At 36.1% G+C, this 18,304-nt stretch overlaps 1 non-coding gene across 1 annotated transcript; it reads right to left on the reverse strand.

The window, feature by feature from the left end:
- Positions 1-4,376: 4,376 nt before the first annotated feature.
- Positions 4,377-4,484, reverse strand: LOC117084619. The gene has a single exon (XR_004437546.1). It is a non-coding gene; the product is annotated as a U6 spliceosomal RNA (small nuclear RNA).
- Between the last annotated feature and the right edge of the window lie 13,820 nt (positions 4,485-18,304).

The raw sequence follows: 18,304 nt of genomic DNA on the forward strand, positions 1-18,304 counted from the left end.
TTTTAATCTTATAAATGAGAGATTCATGTAAATGTTAAACTTAGTCTGAAAGAAGAAATATTGAAAGGGCAGCCAGGGAGACTGAGAGCAATGTCAAGAGACAAAATGAGGTCAGACTTATTTCCTTATCTAAAAGGGTTTTATACACCAGAACTTCAGGTCTCTTTTCACCCTGCCTGGGGAAGCTCTTCAGCTTGTCTTTAGGGAGACATGCTCTATCACTGCCTCATTGGGTGGACTTTCTTTTTTTTTTTTTGAGAAGGAGTCTTGCTCTGTCACCCAGGCTGGAGTGCAGTGGCGCGATCTCGGCTCACTGCAAGCTCCGCCTCCTGGGTTTACGCCATTCTCCTGCCTCAGCCTCCGAGTAGCTGGGACTCCAGGCACCCGCCACCTCGCCCAGCTAGTTTTTTTTTTTTTTTTTTTTTTTTTTGTATTTTTAGTAGAGACGGGGTTTCACCTTGTTAACCAGGATGGTCTCGATCTCCTGACCTCGTGATTCGCCCACCTCGGCCTCCCAAAGTGCTGGGATTACAGGCTTGAGCCACCGCACCTGGCCGGGTGGACTTTCTTCTTACAAGAGCTGCCATGTGAAATACTGGGCTTGGGTTATCATCACAGCTTCTGTGTTTCACATACATTCTGCCTGAGTTACAGCAAATCAATTCTCTAAAGGGATCATCAATCCAAGACTATGGGAGCAAGCAAATTCTCCTTGGCAAGTCATTTCTAACTATCAAAATGTTCCAGATAAGTTATTACTTCTCTAGGAATGTTCTAAATGTGAGCTCATATGGAGAGGTTTGTGTCTGTAGAATGGAAGGGATTTTTATTGATCATCTAACCTTTAGGAATGACCATGAAAGCTCTATTTTGATATCTACTGTTGTGAACTGACCTAAAAAAATTAGATGTAAAAATATTAGCCTCCTTTGAGTAGAAATTAAGAGCCAATAGTTTTTACCTGCTCTTATACCATCTTTCTAAGTAACTGAAAATAAAATTCTTCTTCAGATATAGACATTTAATAGCAAGTATACACAACATAAGCTCTACCAATTCTTGGCTTTATTGGTAAGCTCTACCAATTCTTGGCTTTAACTTTTGTGTGTGTGTGTGCTAAGACTGTACCAAGGATGGTAGATTCCCCTGAAAGCAAATGTAGCAAGTGCAATACGATTATAGCAGTAGGACTCAGCTGATGTTCTAGTTAGACTTGGGTGGCCAACCATCCCCCAATCTAATGTCTGGACAGAGGTCTCTATAGAAATCAAATCTAGGGTGCAAATCTTACAGCTAAATTTTGAAAGGCTAGTTAGATTCTTAAACTATAGTCTTACAACAGACTAAATGCCTCTAACATAGTTTTTGCCCTTATTTGAAAAAATCACTAATCACTAATTTCAACAATGGAAATCTATTTCTAATATTTTGTTAACCTACAAAGGCTATGGTGTTGACTGGCCAGTAAAGATACTTAAAGCACTTGCAGTAGCCACCTCTAGCATGTATTCCTTAAATTATGCCTTGATTTATGCTCATTTCAAATTATTCATCTCTTTGTTTCAGCAAATGTCTGTCTTTGAAAATAGTGAAGGTAATGCGTGGTGGATAAAAGGAAGGCTTGCAGGTAACAGTCTGGGCAAAGGTAGGTTGAGGTCAGCTCTTTAGAGTGGGGATTTCACTGGATCCTCTGAGGAACCTGCACTTTTCATATTTCCCTAATAAATGAGGAAGTTTAGGGACTTTATTACTTTTGAACAATCTATATAAGTCATAAATACATCTTCTTCCTTGATGTAAGTGAATACTAAAAGCAAAAAATACTAATAGTTCTCCAGCCTAAAATCCCATTTGGAGAAGGATGGGCATAAAATATTGATCTGTACCTTCTGCAATCCAGCCTCTTTGAATTCATGTCATAAAAGCAGACCTGGAACTATTTTTGGTGCATTATTTTAATGAAAGAGACCATACAAACTCCTATTAAAGATTTGGTCAAAATAATTGCATTTAAGTTTTTTCCTGGCCTCCATAAAAATTCAAATTAATTTCCTGTATAATCTACATCAACGAGGATATAAAGAAGTTAGAAAAAAAAAAAACTCTCAAAGAAAGATTTAATTGTGTTCATCACAGTAAACTTACATAAACCAGGATGTGGCTCAATCTATTTTGAAAGGATTTTCAGCATTAAAGATTAAAACAAAAAGAAGCCTCTAGTTAACCTTCAATTAACCATAGCTGCTTGGTACTTTCTATTAATCAAGATTTTACTCCTTCTCGCATTATTTTTATGGCATCCAATTTTATTTGGTTTCTTCAATATATTTCTCAGAGGTGAAATAGCTCTATTTTATGGATGAAAATCAAATCAAAATGTGGAAGGCTTACTGTGACCTTCATAAAGTCATCTCCCTGAGATTATTTTCTTATTTTTAAAATGACAATAATGAGGTATACTCCAGTGTGCTGTGTAAGAATGGAATGAAATCATTCAGAGAGGCAAGGTAGCATTGGAAAGACTAATGGTTTTGGAGTCAGGTAGATGTAGTTTTCACCACATATGAGCTACGTGACATTGGGCAAGGAATTGACATTTATAAGCCTCAGTTTCCTTATGAATAAAATAGAAACATTAATCCTCAGTGGGACATTTCCATGTTAGATGAAGTAATATTTGCAAAGATCTTAGCATATAAAAGGCAAAATAAGGTAGCTCTTTTTTTTCAATTGAGAGAAGACCCTGAATATGACTACAAAAAAGTATGAGAACCAGTGTTAGACCTTATGTGTTTTAATATTATCTTGTGTCTATCTGGAAATGTTTCTTTCTCTGTAGTCAATATCCATATCATAAACATGTATTGTATGACTAGTTTCCCTCTTGAAAAATTCTTAGCCTATTTTTGTTTTCTTTTAAATCCTGATTAAGGATTAGGCTAGGCTTCTGTGAGTTCTTGTCTCACAATTTTGTTCCTTTCAAAGTAGCAAAAGAATTTAGGTGCTGGGAGGAAAAGTCATAGTTGTATTTTAAAGCAGTGGTTCTTAAGTCACTTTGAATCAGATTTACCTGCAAGACTTTTTTTTTTTTTTTTTAATTATACTTTAAGTTCTAGGGTACATGTGCATAACATGCAGGTTTGTTACATATGTATACTTGTGCCATGTTGGTGTGCTGCACCCATCTACTCGTCAGCACCCATCAATTCATCATTATATCATGTATAACTCCCCAATGCAATCCCTCCCCCCTCCCCCCTCCCCATGATAGGCCCCAGTGTGTGATGTTCCCCTTCCCGAGTCCAAGTGATCTCATTGTTCAGTTCCACCTATGAGTGAGAACATGCGGTGTTTGGTTTCTCTTCTTGTGATAGTTTACTAAGAATGATGGTTTCCAGCTGCATCATATCCCTACAAAGGACACAAACTCATCCTTTTTTATGGCTGCATAGTATTCCATGGTGTATATGTGCCACATTTTCTTAATCCAGTCTGTCACAGAGACATTTGGGTTGATTCCAAGACTTTGCTATTGTGAATAGTGCCGCAATAAACATACGTGTGCATGTGTCTGTGTAGTAGAATAATTTATACTCCTTGGGTATATACCCAGTAGTAGGAGGCTGGGTCATATGGTACATCTAGTTCTAGATCCTTGAGGAATTGCCATACTGTTTTCCATAATGGTTGAACTAGTTTACAATCCCACCAACAGTGTAAAAGTGTTCCTGTTTCTCCACATCCTCTCCAACACCTGTTGTTTCCTGACTTTTGAATGATTGCCATTCTAACTGGTGTGAGATGGTATCTCATTGTGGTTTTGATTACCTGCAAGACTTTTAAATAATCCCAGATTTAAGGTCCCCATTCCTGATTCAGTAAATCTGAAGTGCATAACTAAAATTTGTATTTCCCTAAGTGATTTAAAAAATTCTCTGTAATCATGGTAAAATAACTTAGCATAAAATTTGCCATCTTAACCATTTTTAAGTGTGCAGTCAATGTTAAGTAAATTCTCATTGCTGTGCAATCACTACCATCCATTTCCAGAACACTTACCTTGCAAAACAGAACCTCTATTTACATTGCACAATAACTCTCCATTTACCTCTCTCCCCAGCCACTGACGACCACTATTTTATTTTCCATTTCTATGAATTTAGCTATGCTTGGTTCCTCATATAAGTGGAAGCATACATTATTTGTCTTTTTGTGACTGGCTTATTTCACTGAACGTCATGAATTCAAGGTTCATCCATGTTGTAGCATGTGTCAGAATTTCCTTTATTTTAAAGGCTGAATGATATTTCATTGTATGTATGGATCACATGTGATTTATCCATTTATCTAGTGATTACTCTTCCCCAAGTCATTTTTAAACTATGAAATACTTCACAAATTTGCATATCATTCTTGCACAGGTGCCATGCTAACTTTCTTTATATCATTCCAATTTGAGTACACATACTGCCAAAGCCAAGGACTCCAAATTATTTTTGAAATCACTGATAAGGCAATTTTTTCAGATGCACATTGGTGGGACATTAAATCAATCTAATTTGGTGACCAGTATTTTTTAAAGACATGGAATAGAAAAAAATAAAATAGGTAAAAATTGTAATAATTGGGAAATGTATTATTTTAAGCATTGTATTTCTGTTTGTGTGTTTTTGTGGGAGAGAGGGGTTATGTGCACTAAATCAAGACATACTAGCTGTTCTCGATTTAAAAAGTATAAAGGCCACCTGTCCAGAGAACTAGAATATAGAATCTAGTTGGATGATATGTAAATTAACATAATGCTCTCAGCTCAAAATGTGTAGAAGTACTACAGTCATGATTTTACTTTTAAGATACTTAAAAATAAGATTGAGAACAGTCTTCTATAGACTGATGTGGACTCCATGCTTCATCATAGAAGTCTGTGTATTGCTTACTCATGAATCATTTTCATAACATTGTATTAGGAGTTATATATAAATTTGGCATCACTTTGATACACTAAGCTTTTATAGACTTCAGAAGTAGATAAAGAATTGCTAACAGCAGTAATGGAGAGGTGTGAATGCCACCAGCAATTCAAGATTCTGTTCCAACTCAGGAAACATACTACCCCAATCAAAACTAATTTCCTCCCCTTTTGGCATTTTTCTCAACCATATGTAGTTTTAAAATTATTGTGATGACTTCTATCACTCTTTTGAAAATATACAGGATGTATTTATCTAGGATAAACATAATTTTACTTAGTATGTTTTCTGAAATGATAGCACACAGTATGTATCAGAAAATAAGGCAATTATATGATAACTGTTTGTGAACTGTATTTGATTCTGCCAGATTTTATGAAAGATATATGTTTAACATATGTAAATGTTTATATTAGATCATATGGAATATAATTCTCGTATGCCTTTTAAAGAATTACGGAATTCCTGTTCTTCCTCAGAAGAGTGATTTCCAAAGTGTCTTAGATTTTTGTGTATGACTCCACTTCAAATCCTCTATGATTTGCATCATGCTGTACCATTTGACCCAGCAATCCCATTACTGGGTATATACATAAATCATTCCATTATAAAGATACATGCATACATATGTTCACTGAAGCACTATTCATAATAGCAAAGACATAGAGTTGACCCAAATGCTCATCAATAATAGACTGGATAAAGAAAGCGTGATACATGTACACCATGGAATATTACGCAGCCATAAAAGGGAACAAGATTATGTCCTTTGCAGGGACATGTATGGAGCTGGGAGCCATTATCCTCAGCAAACTAACAGAGGAACAGAAAACTAAACACCCTATGTTCTTAATTATAAGTTGGAACTAAACAACGAAAACACTTGGACACAAAGAGGGGAACAACATACACTGGGGCCTGTCCGAGGGGCCGGGGAAGGGAGAGTTTCAGGATAAATAGTTGATGCACGCGGGGCTTAATGCATAAATGGTGGGTTAATAGGCGCAGCAAACCACCATGGCACACGTTACCTATGTAACACCCTGCATGTCCTGCACATGTATTCCAGAACTTAAAATTAACTTACTTAAAAAAAAAAGACCATAATATTCCCAAATAACTGAAGTTGTTTATGTCTCCTGTTAATTCACAGAGAGAATAGTGGCAGGGATGGCTGAATAGATAGATAGATAGATAGATAGATAGATAGATAGTTAATACATGTAAAATAATAACACCTAAATATAGAATTAAAACTTCAAAAATTATAGTAAATGGAGACACAATTAGACTTTAAATACATAATGAGAGTTATGTCCAGAACTATACCACTTAGCAGTCTGTAAGAACATTTTACATTGTATATCTTTATTGGTCCCCACGATTCTGTGAAAAAAGACCAAACTATATACATTTTACAGAAGAGAAACCAGGTACCAACATTAACAACCTTGCTGAGTTGCAGGCCGTGGTTACATCGGAGTCAGGAACTGATTTCTGTGGAATGGCTCCAAGTCCAGATGTTATCCTACTAGACTGTGTTTCATGAGACAAGTAGAATTCTTCCCTAAGGTTTAGTTTTCCTTAAAGTCCTTCCAGTTTCAGAATGAGATGCTCTTGCCCAAATCATGAAGAGTTTAAGAAAGAAAGAAATTATTGATTATAATCACAAATTTCTTAAAAAATGCAGATAATAATAACTTTATTCTCTCCCTATTTTGCAAACCTACTCTGAGTAGAGATTTCAAACGTGGATGATGCTCAGAATCAACTTCAGGGCTTTTGGAAGACAGTGATTTCTGGGCGGCATCCCAGACTTACAGAAGTATTGCCCAGGAATCTCTGTTTTTGTAAAGGTCCACAGCTGATTCTGATGCTTAGCTACGTTTGAGAACTGCTGCTTTAGAAAAATATTTTAGAGGCCGGGCGCGGTGGCTCAAGCCTGTAATCCCAGCACTTTGGGAGGCCGAGATGGGCGGATCACGAGGTCAGGAGATCGAGACCATCCTGGCTAACACGGTGAAACCTCGTCTCTACTAAAAATGCAAAAAACTAGCCGGGCGAGGTGGCGGGCGCCTGTAGTCCCAGCTACTCCGGAGGCTGAGGCAGGAGAATGGCATAAACCCGGGAGGCGGAGCTTGCAGTGAGCTGAGATCCGGCCACTGCACCCCAGCCCAGGAGACAGAGCAAGACTCCGTCTCAAAAAAAAAAAAAAAAAAGAAAAAAAAGAAAAATATTTTAGAGTAATTTTGGTGGAAAACCTATTAGAAAAATCAAATAGAAGACAGTACATAATGTATTTACATACCATAGTCCACAGTTCTGAAGAAAGTGTAGGTTTTGTGTAGCCAGAAGTTTATACCAATCAGGGAACCTTTTTTTTTCTTTTTATTAAGAAAAAGAGAACATAATTATGAAGATGAAATTAGTTTTTAAAAAATAATATTTACTAAGAGTGAGAAAAGTAATCACCACAAATTATACATTTTAAAGAAGCTTAAACCTACCACAAACATTATTAATTGCCTAACGCAACACTGTGCTTCACAATATCCTAGAAATTGCTCCACATTATTCAACAAATAACTTCCTTATTCTGTTAAAGGAAAGACTGTCCATTGTGTAGATCTACCATAGTTTATTCAACTGCTGTCTTATAAGTGGGCATTTACATTGCTTCTAATATGTTTTGATGACAATGAATGATCGTGTGTGTGTGTGTGTGTGTGTGTATGTATGTATCTTCATAGCATTGGATGTGCAACTTCAGAAAAAATCCTAAAAGTGGGATCATTGGGTCATAATGTGAATATATATGTAATCATTTGGATATTGTCAAATTTTATCCCCTAAGGTTTACACCAATTTTCTTTCCCACCAGCAATATATGAGGGTGCCTGTGTTTCCACAGTCTAGCAAGAGCATTGTTATTCTTTTTAATTTTTACTGATCTGGTAGGTGAGAGTTGGCATCTCAGTTTTGTTTTAATTTGCATTTCTCTTTTCTCATATCCTTGGTGAGGTTGAACATCTATTCATATGCTTAAAGGTTATTTTTATAGCTGTCTTGTGAATTGATATCTTTTAAAATAAAGAACTGAAATATTCCAGGGTTTTCCTCCCAGATGTGATAAATATACTGCAAAATTCTATATGCTGATTTCTACCTCCATAAAATACATTTCACAGTTATTGTAAAGACAGTAATTATATAATTGAACTGTGAATAATGACTTGTTGTTTGTTATTGAATGATACATCTTAAAGGTATATATCTTAACTTCCACAATTCATAGTGAGCCCTAGAGGAGGAAAATAAATTGAGCCAATTCCGTCAATAGGGATGGGCAATTGTAGTGACATTTGTTACATTATTTCTTACATTGCTGTGTTTGGCCATTCTAGTATCACTGTTTGAAATAATTTTTACAAAATCTAGAAATGTTCCACTATTTCATGTCATGTTGTGCTAAAAGGGACACGAAAATATGCCTCAAACATCATTTCAGTGTTCTATATCAGCATTTACTTGTTTTTATTTAAAACTATCAATTGTTTGCTATTTATTCAAATATTTCCATTCTAGTAGTTGCACAAATACTTATGTGCAAATGATGCAAATGATGTTTCATGTTTTTGTGGTGTGTGTGTGTGTTTGTATTATCAACAACCTAAATGTTTTCAGTCACAAATATTACATTGTTCCAAACCGATCTGAGAAGATTGGTTGTGAAGCGGATAAGAATAATAGCAAAATGTTTTGTTTGTGAAATTAGAATCGAAAGGGCAATTTTATCTTATTTTATTTTACACTTTTAAGTTCAGGGGTACAAGTGCAGATTTGCTACATGGGTAGCTTGTGTCATGGGGGTTTATTGTACAGGTTATTTCATCACCCAGGTATTAAGCCTAGTATTCATTAGTTAGTTTTCCTGATCCTCTCCCTCCTCCCAACCTTTACCCCTCAAAAGGCCCCAGTGTGTGTTGTTCCCCCTCTGTATGTGTTCTCATCATGTAGCTCCCACTTCCAAGTGAGAATATGCAGTATTTGGTTTTCTGTTCCTGTGTTAGTTTGCTAAGGATAATAACCTCTAGCTCCATCCATGTACAAAAATACCATTTGACCCCACAATCCCATGACTGGTTACATACCCAAAGGAATATGAATCATTCTATTATAAAGACACATGCATGCATATGTTTGTTGCAGCACTATTCACAATAGCAAAGACATGGAATTAAGCTAACTGCACATCAATGATAGACTGGATAAAGAGAATGTGGCACATATACAGCATGGAATACTATGCTCCCATGGTATTAGTATGCAGCCAAAAGAATACATATCTTGTTGTCATTCAAAAAAAAAAGAAAGAGAAAGGGCAGTTTTCATAGTCTCTTTTTCCATTTGAAGAAACTGTAGTGCCAAACAAAATTTTCTGCAACGTTCATCCAGTAGAAAATCAAGATAAATGATGTGAATCATATTGTGTTTTTCTAGAAAATGTTCATATCATCAGAATGATGCAATGGTAATTATTTGGGATAATATTCTAAAAACATAGTAAATATCCCAAGTTTTTTAAAAGTAAACTTTTCTGATTTCATGAATGCAGTTTGTCCTAATGGGCAGGCCATGGTTGTATTTGTTGCTTCTGAGTTGGGAAATTGATACGAATAATGTTTTTCTTTATTCCTGCTGTTTTGCTCAGTAGTCAAAATCTTCATTTAGTAAAGAAATTACATGACCAATTCAAGTTTTGTGTTTGACGAAAACAATATTCCTTCTCACTGTCATTATTTTGATCCTTATTTTTCATTTAAAAATATTTTGTAATATTTTGCTTTTAGAATGTTATATAATTTATGTTCATCAGAAGCCTCTTAAATTTATTGTTTTCAGTTTTTAAACAATTAAGCAGGTAATTTCTTTGGGATTTTAAGTATTTTCCTTTTAGTTTTTTTTCCTTCTCTCAGCTCAAAGGTATTTTCTATTTCAATTATGATTCGATGTATTAATTCACATTGATCACAAAAGTTAGAATATAGTAATATGGATTCATTCAAAGTATACGGAATGTGAATATATATTCTTCAAAATGTAAATTAAAGCAAATGCAAGAAGTTGAAATTGTAAAAGGAGTTTCATGTTATCAAAATTGTTCTTTCAAAAATATTTCAAATTTCCATTAAAGTAAAATAAAATTCATATTTAATATAGGTTAGAATTTTAAGTCAAAATGATAAACACCTGAATTTTAAAATTTAACCTTATAAAATATTTTTATAAAATAAAACTATTTGCAATTCTATTTGCCCATATAAAGAATTAGTAACTTGTTTTTATATACATATATTTTCACAAATTTATAAAAATATAAATTATTTAATATTGTAAAATATTTCACTATTTCTCAGACACTATATGCACCTGTTGCAAATACCATGATGATTTGATGGCAATTACAGAAACGTGATTTAGAAAAACATGAGAGATTGATAAATGTCACTTGGCGCTAGTTGGAAACTATTTCACATTCTACCAGAATCTATTTTATTCACATTATCTGAGGGGAAGAATGAATTTTTATTGTCTTTTATCTGAGTGCTGCCACCACTCAACTATTCCTGGTATTCCCTAGCAGGGTCTGTTCCCTACCTCTGCCTCACAGCAAACATTCATGGAATTTAAGCCCAGTTGCTTTTGTTTTGAGGCCAAGGTGAAGAGCCCTAGAGAAGCATTCTCTGGGGCCGAGCAGCATTACAGGAGCAGATCTTTAGCCTTAGTGTTACAGGTTAGTACATTTCTGTTGTATGTCGCAGTGCTCCCTGAAGTGTGGGACCCTGAGAAGGGCCCCTCTCACTTGGATCAAAGCCTCATCTTGAAGTATAAAGGGAAAAGAATATAAACAGGATTATTTTGACTCCATATACTTTATTAATACCATATGTTTATCACAGTGAATCTTGAATAATTGTTCTTCCCATTTTACCCAAGCCCCCTTTAATGTAACAGCAGGATTAGTCCCATCTGGCCATCTTCATTCACTAGATTACATTCCTGTAGCAAATGTGAGTACATTTGCTTTGAATATTGGGAGAAAGAAATCATATTCAACAATCAATGTTTCTTTTTTTTCTAATAATTAACACAGTAGTTTGGAAACAAATATTTTGTGGTATATTTTATTAGCTAATCTGAGCTACTTTCATGCCCTTGATCTAAAAGGTGTATCAACTAGGCAACTTATTTTGCTTAGGAATAAAAATAAAGAATGTATTGATATTTTCTCTCTTTCAAAATTCCCTGAGACTTTATATAAAAACTGAACCACTTTACCCTTCTGAAGAACTACGAATAGAGAAAAATTAAAAAATTAAAATGCCTTTTTTACTTAAGATATATTCAGGACAACAACCTGAAAGGCAAGATTAAAGGCAGTTCATTATTTCTTAGGACCTTTACACAGTGCAGTCATTGATTTGGGTTCAAACACCTGGCTGGGACTTACATCTTTCAAATCTTTCTCTTCTATCTAGAACTGTTAATTAAACAGCTTCCACTTTTGGTGATATTTATAAATGAGTCACTGCTTAAAATGATTGACTAATATTGATTGGGAATCAAGTCTCCAAGAGATCTGCCATTTCTACCTTTTTCCACGCTGCAGAGTCACTGGGTGGCTCAGTCACTGATACATATATTATTTTAAATTTATAATATTATTTCTAATTTGAAAAAGTTAAGAATACTCAGAATCCAATGTGTACTGAAAATCAGTATTCATGTGCCCAGACTCCTGCTGGATTGAGAGCCGGGGGTTGAGACAGAAATGGAACCTGGAGTTCATATTACTGTCACGGTAGTAGACAGAACAAGCAACAAGCACAGCTAGTCCTCTCAACTGAAGCAGAGAGGCAGGTAATAACTATTGGTTCTGCCGCTCCAGAGGCCAGCAGACTAATCTCAACCTGGAATGAATCTTTGGGGGATCCCTTGTGGTCCCTGAAGTTCAGGGGAAGGTTACTTATTCTAAAAGATTGCGGAAATTATTTCATGGTATTGTGCCTGTCATTGACTTGAGCTGTCACAAAGCTAACAGTCTATGACCAATTGCTGCTATAGCAATCATCTGCAGCAGCCACACTGAATTCCCTCCAAAAGTTGATTCACCACAATGCAAACCAAAGAGGAATGAATGAGGCAACCAATGTACCTGAGGCATACTTTAGGAGGCAACATGAAGAAATTAAAACGGCAGTGAAATTAGGTTTGGAAGACTTCAGTTCAATTCTTGTCTCTGCACTTAGCTATATGATCAGAATAAGTCGCTTGACCATCATGAGCCTCAGTTTTCCTCATCTATAAGATGGGAACAACAATAGCTATCGATCTACCTATCATGAACTTAAGAATGCTTTATGGTTCCCAGAAATGAAATTTGTAACTTGAAAGAAACAGAAACATACACAATGCGATGTAGTTTCTCCTACGGTATTTCAATGTAATTATTGTAATAATAGTAAATGTATCCTATTTTATATTATGGAACACATAATACACAATTACTATGAGCCATATGAAAATGAGGTATATAGAGTGATGAAAGGAAGATGAAAAATGGTCAATACTACAATTTGCACATAGACATGACATATAAATTCTGATGAGAAATAATTAAAATTAATAGTTAAAGGAATGAAGTTAAAATATAACTCTGCAGTCTTAGGTATAGTTCTTACTTTCAATTAATTCACTGGCATTCTGTTTCCTAAAAATATTTTTCACTTCACTGAGAATAATGCTGTGATATAATATTAAATAATGATAACAGACACTCTGAGATCTTCCAGTGTTTCCTGTGCTGGCAACTTCTAAATAAATGAAAGAACAAAAACAAAAACAAAAAGAATGCTTTATAAACCTTAAGTGATAAGGTTAAGTGGTTTTATTTTTCTCCTGGAAGTTATTTGAGGGTAGGAGTTGTGTTTTATTCAATATGAAGTAGATTTTGTTGTTGTTATAAGTAAACTTATTTTTGGCAATTCTAGTGTCTTCTTGTTAAGTATACTCTCTTTTTGAGGCAACTGCACCTCTTCAGACTTATTCTTATACTGGCTTTTCCCATCTTTCAATGTCTGCTTTGGAGAAATATACAACCCTAGCCTCTTATATCTTGATTGTGACACAGGCAGACACAGGCTGGAGATATAATGGAGCTCTCTGCATAAGCCAATAGGAAAGAAAAGCCCTAAGGGAACCGTGTTTGAGGAAAGTGTCATAGCTCTGGGTTTTAGGCCAGGCCCTCAATGAATGTCCAATGATTAATGAGGGTAGCAAATTCAGCCTTAAAATTAGTATGCTTTGAAGAAGGTTCTAGAATGTCAAACCCCATTATGGCAGTAATAGCAACATGTTTCAAGGCAAATTATCAGTCTGAAGTGGAGAGATAGTTTGCTTTAAGATCTAGGCCATAAGCAACCATAAATTTGGTGTGGGATTGAGTTCAATTTGTAGTGTGCAAAGTAAACCAAAATTTATTTTACTTGTTTTCAACTTAATGTTTGGTACAATTGTTTCTTTTCAACATGGTCTTGAGTTTCTAAATCATAAAATTTGTTGCTATTTTATTTGCTTTTAAAATATTCACAGTTACTGTATTTATCAAATCTGTTTTCAAATTTAATTATCTTTTGGTCTTGAATTGCATGTTGTCTCAATTAATATCTCCTCCCTATACCTTTTTTTTTCCTAAGTTTGTTGATAAATATTTTATTATTTCTTCTTCTCTCTCTCTCTTTTTTTTTTTTGTGATGGAGTCTTGCTCTGTCGCCCAGGCTGGAGTGTAGTGGTGTGATCTTGGCTCACTGCAACCTCCGCCTCCCAGGTTCAAGCGTTTCTCCTGCCTCAGCCTCCTGAGTACCTGGGATTATAGGTGTGCACCACCATGCCCAGCTACTTTTTGTATTTTTAGTTGAAATGGGGTTTCACCATGTTGGTCAGGCTAGTCTCGAACTCCTGACCTTGTGATCCGCCCGCCTTGGCCTCCCAAAGTGTTGGGATTATAGGAGTGAGCCACCGTGTTCAGCCTTCCTTCTGTTTTCTCACTTTAATTTTTACATATCATTTTGTAAGAGGCTTTGATTTTTTTTCCAGTGGGGAAAGTTCTATCTCTTATACAGGTGGTTCAGTTGACTCACAACCATTATTGTCTAGCTGATATTTTGGTTAATTTGTTCATTTTTCTAAATGCTGTATAATTTATATTCTTTCCTTATTACTTTCTTTTTATACATGGATTACATTTTGTATAGTTTTACTTTCTTTTGTGATTTTGACTTGTAAGTGTCATGTTTTATAATTTTGAAACAAGTCACCTTTTGGTATTACAGATATCCTATATTTCTGAAATTCTCAAACTCAAGAATTAAATGATACATTTAAAAATATTATATAATTAAAACAAGAAATTTATTTTACTTTAATTCCTTCTTCCTCTCTCTACCATTCCTCTCCTGATGGTTCCCTTGCTTCACTTTATGTTTATGTGTTATAATTAGGACTCAGATAATTATCATAGAATATCACTCTTATATTACCCATCTTTTATTTTAAGGAATCCGTTGATATTTACTTTATACCATATATTAAAATTGTAACTAGATTCAGCTCTATGTTTAACACGCTTGAGTGTTTATCACAGTCTTTCTGAACAGAAACATAGCCTCGGATTCTTATGTTGATCACCTTTCAGTGAGTTGAATACACCTTCAATAATTTTTTTCAAGAAGAGTCGAGTGATCTATTTCCTGAGTCATTCTGCATCTGAAAGTATGTCTCTATTGACTTCATCTATGATGAAAAACTTAACTGCAAATGAAATTCTTTGCAAAGAGATTCCCTCCTTCAAATATGAGTATATATAACTTTATTTTCTTCTATATTTATTATGCAAAGAAAAAATTGGAAGCTTTGTTCCTTTTTGTTTTTTAAAAATAATAGGCAATTTTTAAAATATAACTGTTTGGACGAACGGAGGCAAGATGGTGCACTTCCGGGTTCTTCTTCACCGACTTTTCCCGCGCCCGTGAAAATGCAGCCGGCGACCCGGGAAGGTGCAGACCAACCGGGCACGCGCCAGGTGACGTCAATCCGAAGAGACCAAGATTTACCTGGTCGCACCTGCGGAACGCCCCCCGACACGCCCGTTCCCCGCCTATTGCCCTCCCACTCCTAGAAAAGCCACTCCTGGCCAGTGCGCCACGCGAACTTCCCAGCCCCACTCCTGTTGGGACTTCGGGACTGTGTCAGGAACTCCGCCCGAGAGCCCCACCGGGGGACTCGGTCGGCCTCCTTTGCCAGAGGCCAACAGACCTCTCCCTACCCACCTTCTTCCCCTGAAGCTAGGTGACCAAAATAAATTTGCAGTTTTGCTCCTACCCTTGCCTACTCGCTGGTTCTTTTGTGCCCGCTCCACTGGTCTTAGAAAAACAAATCAATAACTTTTACTCAACAAGCATTTACTGAATGATTAGTGTAAGCCTTAGGCCAAGCTCTAATCTTGTCACTGGGGACATGGAGGGAAAAAAACATACAAACATTTCAGTCCTCAAGGGGTTACATTTGTTTTTCTCTTAAATGCTTACATGATTTTAAATTTGATTATTGTATTTATTTTCTTCTTGAACATGACTTGTTTGAGCTATTTGTTCATAAATTTTGCCTAGAGTAAGGTGGAGGTAGTTTGCTTAAAATGATAAAAGCAAATGTATTTTCAGCTTTGATCTGTGCTTTTTACTTATGCCTAAATTTTTCAAACTTTCTCCCTGAGAGAACCTATGATCCTTAGTTGTGTTTTTATTTTATGTATCAGTTTTCCTAAGAAAATTTGTAGAAACTGTAAGGTTTTCATTTGTTTTTGCATTCTGAGAGGGCTCTAAAAATTACTTTATAAAACTCACTAGAGTTCTGAATATTAATATTACTATCCAATATTTTATTTTCAGGTTTTATCTTTGTTGTTGTAGTTCATGTCATTGCAATTTTTCATTCCCACATTGAGTCCTCTGTGTACCTCTCCCTATTATTTTTTGTCTGTTGATTCATTTTTGTCTCTTTTAGTCATTTTTGTCCCTTTGTATTTTCATATTGAACTAAAATATAAGTACAGAAAAGTGTTTTTATCAAAATATACATTCTGATCAATTTTTATATTCTGCCCACACCTGTGTAATCAGCTCCAAAATCAACACTCAGAACATCACCATCTTTCAGAAACACCCTTTATGTTCCTTTCCAATCACTGCTCCCCTCAAAAGTTACCTTATTGTTTTACATATCATAATATTTTCCTATATCATTTTTTTAAAATATAGGTGCCATGTCTATCATATCCTGGGGGCATATAGAATATTTTTCCTGAATTTTCTCCAGAGTCCTGCAGTCTCTTATCTTCAGAGTTATACTCTTTTTTTTTTTTTTTTTTTGAGACGGAGTCTCGCTCTGTCGCCCAGGCTGGAGAGCAGTGGCCGGATCTCAGCTCACTGCAAGCTCCGCCTCCCGGGTTTACGCCATTCTCCCGCCTCAGACTCCCGAGTAGCTGGGACTACAGGCGCCCGCCACCTCGCCCGTCTAGTTTTTTGTATTTTTTAGTAGAGACGCGGTTTCACGGTGTTAGCCAGGATGGTCTCGATCTCCTGACCTCGTGATTCACCCGTCTCGGCCTCCCAAAGTGCTGGGATTACAGGCTTGAGCCACCGTGCCCGGCCCAGAGTTATACTCTTTTACTAAATTTTCATGATTCTTCCTTTCTTTCTTTCATCAGTAATTTATCATAGCCTCAGCTCCCACCCTGCCTTGTTTTGAGAAAATGAGGCAACAATCATCTAAAGTCAGTTTTCTCACATAGGTTAGGCAGATTTCCTGTGGTTCTCATAAGCACCTGCTACCTGAATCCATTTCTCAGGTCTTCAGCTGATTATCTAAAGAATTTAACTGTTCATCTATTGTTATCTTGCTCTGCAGTGGTGAGATTTTTTCACAACTTCTACTCTCTCTTTCTGTGATGTTATATACCAATTTATAGACTTAAAAAATAAAAAAAAAAAAATCTGCACCCTGCTGTAAGTCAGTTTTTAAAGTCCTACCTGCTATGGTTTGCTTGTTGAAGCCACAGCCACTGAGGTATATTCTGTCTGCATTTTCTATATCAGTCAGCTTTCAGACCCACTCTATCAACTTGCAGTCTTGACATGGATGTAGAAAGATGGGAATACTGCAATAATAGCACCTTGGTCACTTCCGAATGTGATATTCACAAAGTAGTGAGAAGCTTGGCTAATTTACAATCATCTAGCTTCTTTCTACTCGTGTGTGGTCTGTCCACAAGAAACATCAGCATTCACCTGTAGTTTCTTTGAACTCTCAGGCCTCATCTCAGATCTGCTGATCAGAATCTGCATTTTCACAAAATGTCAGAGATGCAGATTCTTATCAAATTAATGTGATTCTTATGCACATTAATCTGATAAGCACTGACCTAGGGAACTTTTGAAAAAACATTGATGCCTGGCCTTATACCAAGGTGTTGTTGTTGTTGTTGTTTTTAGTTAAGCTACATATTAGTGTTGGATTGCTACTGTAACATATTACCACACACTTAATGGCTTAAAACTATACAAATTTATTATATCATGTCTCTGTCCGTCAGAAGTCAAGAAGTCCAGTGGACTCAACTGGTTTCTCTGCTCATTCTCAAGGTCCATATGACATTGTTGGCAGTGCTGTGTTCTTTTCTGGAGGCTCTCAGAGGCAATCTGCTTCCAAGCTCATTCAGGTTGTTGGTGGAATTCGTTTTCATGCAGCTGTAGAAGGGAGGTCCCTGTTTCTTTCCTGACTGTGGCTGAGAATCATATTCGACTTCTGGGGCCTCCTTGGATCGTGGCCACTTGGTCTCCAAAGCCAGCAATGATGGGTTGAGTTCTTCCAGTGCTTCAGGTTTCCTTGAACTCCTTTTCTGCCCTACTTCTCCTGTCTTTTCTTCTACCATATTATCTTTGAATCTTCTGCTTCTCAGGGCCCATGTCATTACACTGGCACACCTGGATAATCCAGGATAATCACTCTGCTTTGAAATTAGTTGATTAGTAACTATCCTTAATTGTATCTACAAAATCCTTTCACAGTAGCATGTAGATTAATGTTTGATCAGGTGACCAGGCATGGCAATGTTGTGGAGGGGAAGGCAATTTTAGAATAGTCTATCGACCTCAGGTCAGCCCCATGGGCTTCCAATATGTAGCTAGGATGGAGAACCACTAGGAGAGACCTTGGAC

Source organism: Trachypithecus francoisi, unplaced genomic scaffold (assembly GCF_009764315.1).
Source record: "Trachypithecus francoisi isolate TF-2019V2 unplaced genomic scaffold, Tfra_2.0 Lachesis_group0, whole genome shotgun sequence".
Taxonomy (NCBI): domain Eukaryota; kingdom Metazoa; phylum Chordata; class Mammalia; order Primates; family Cercopithecidae; genus Trachypithecus; species Trachypithecus francoisi.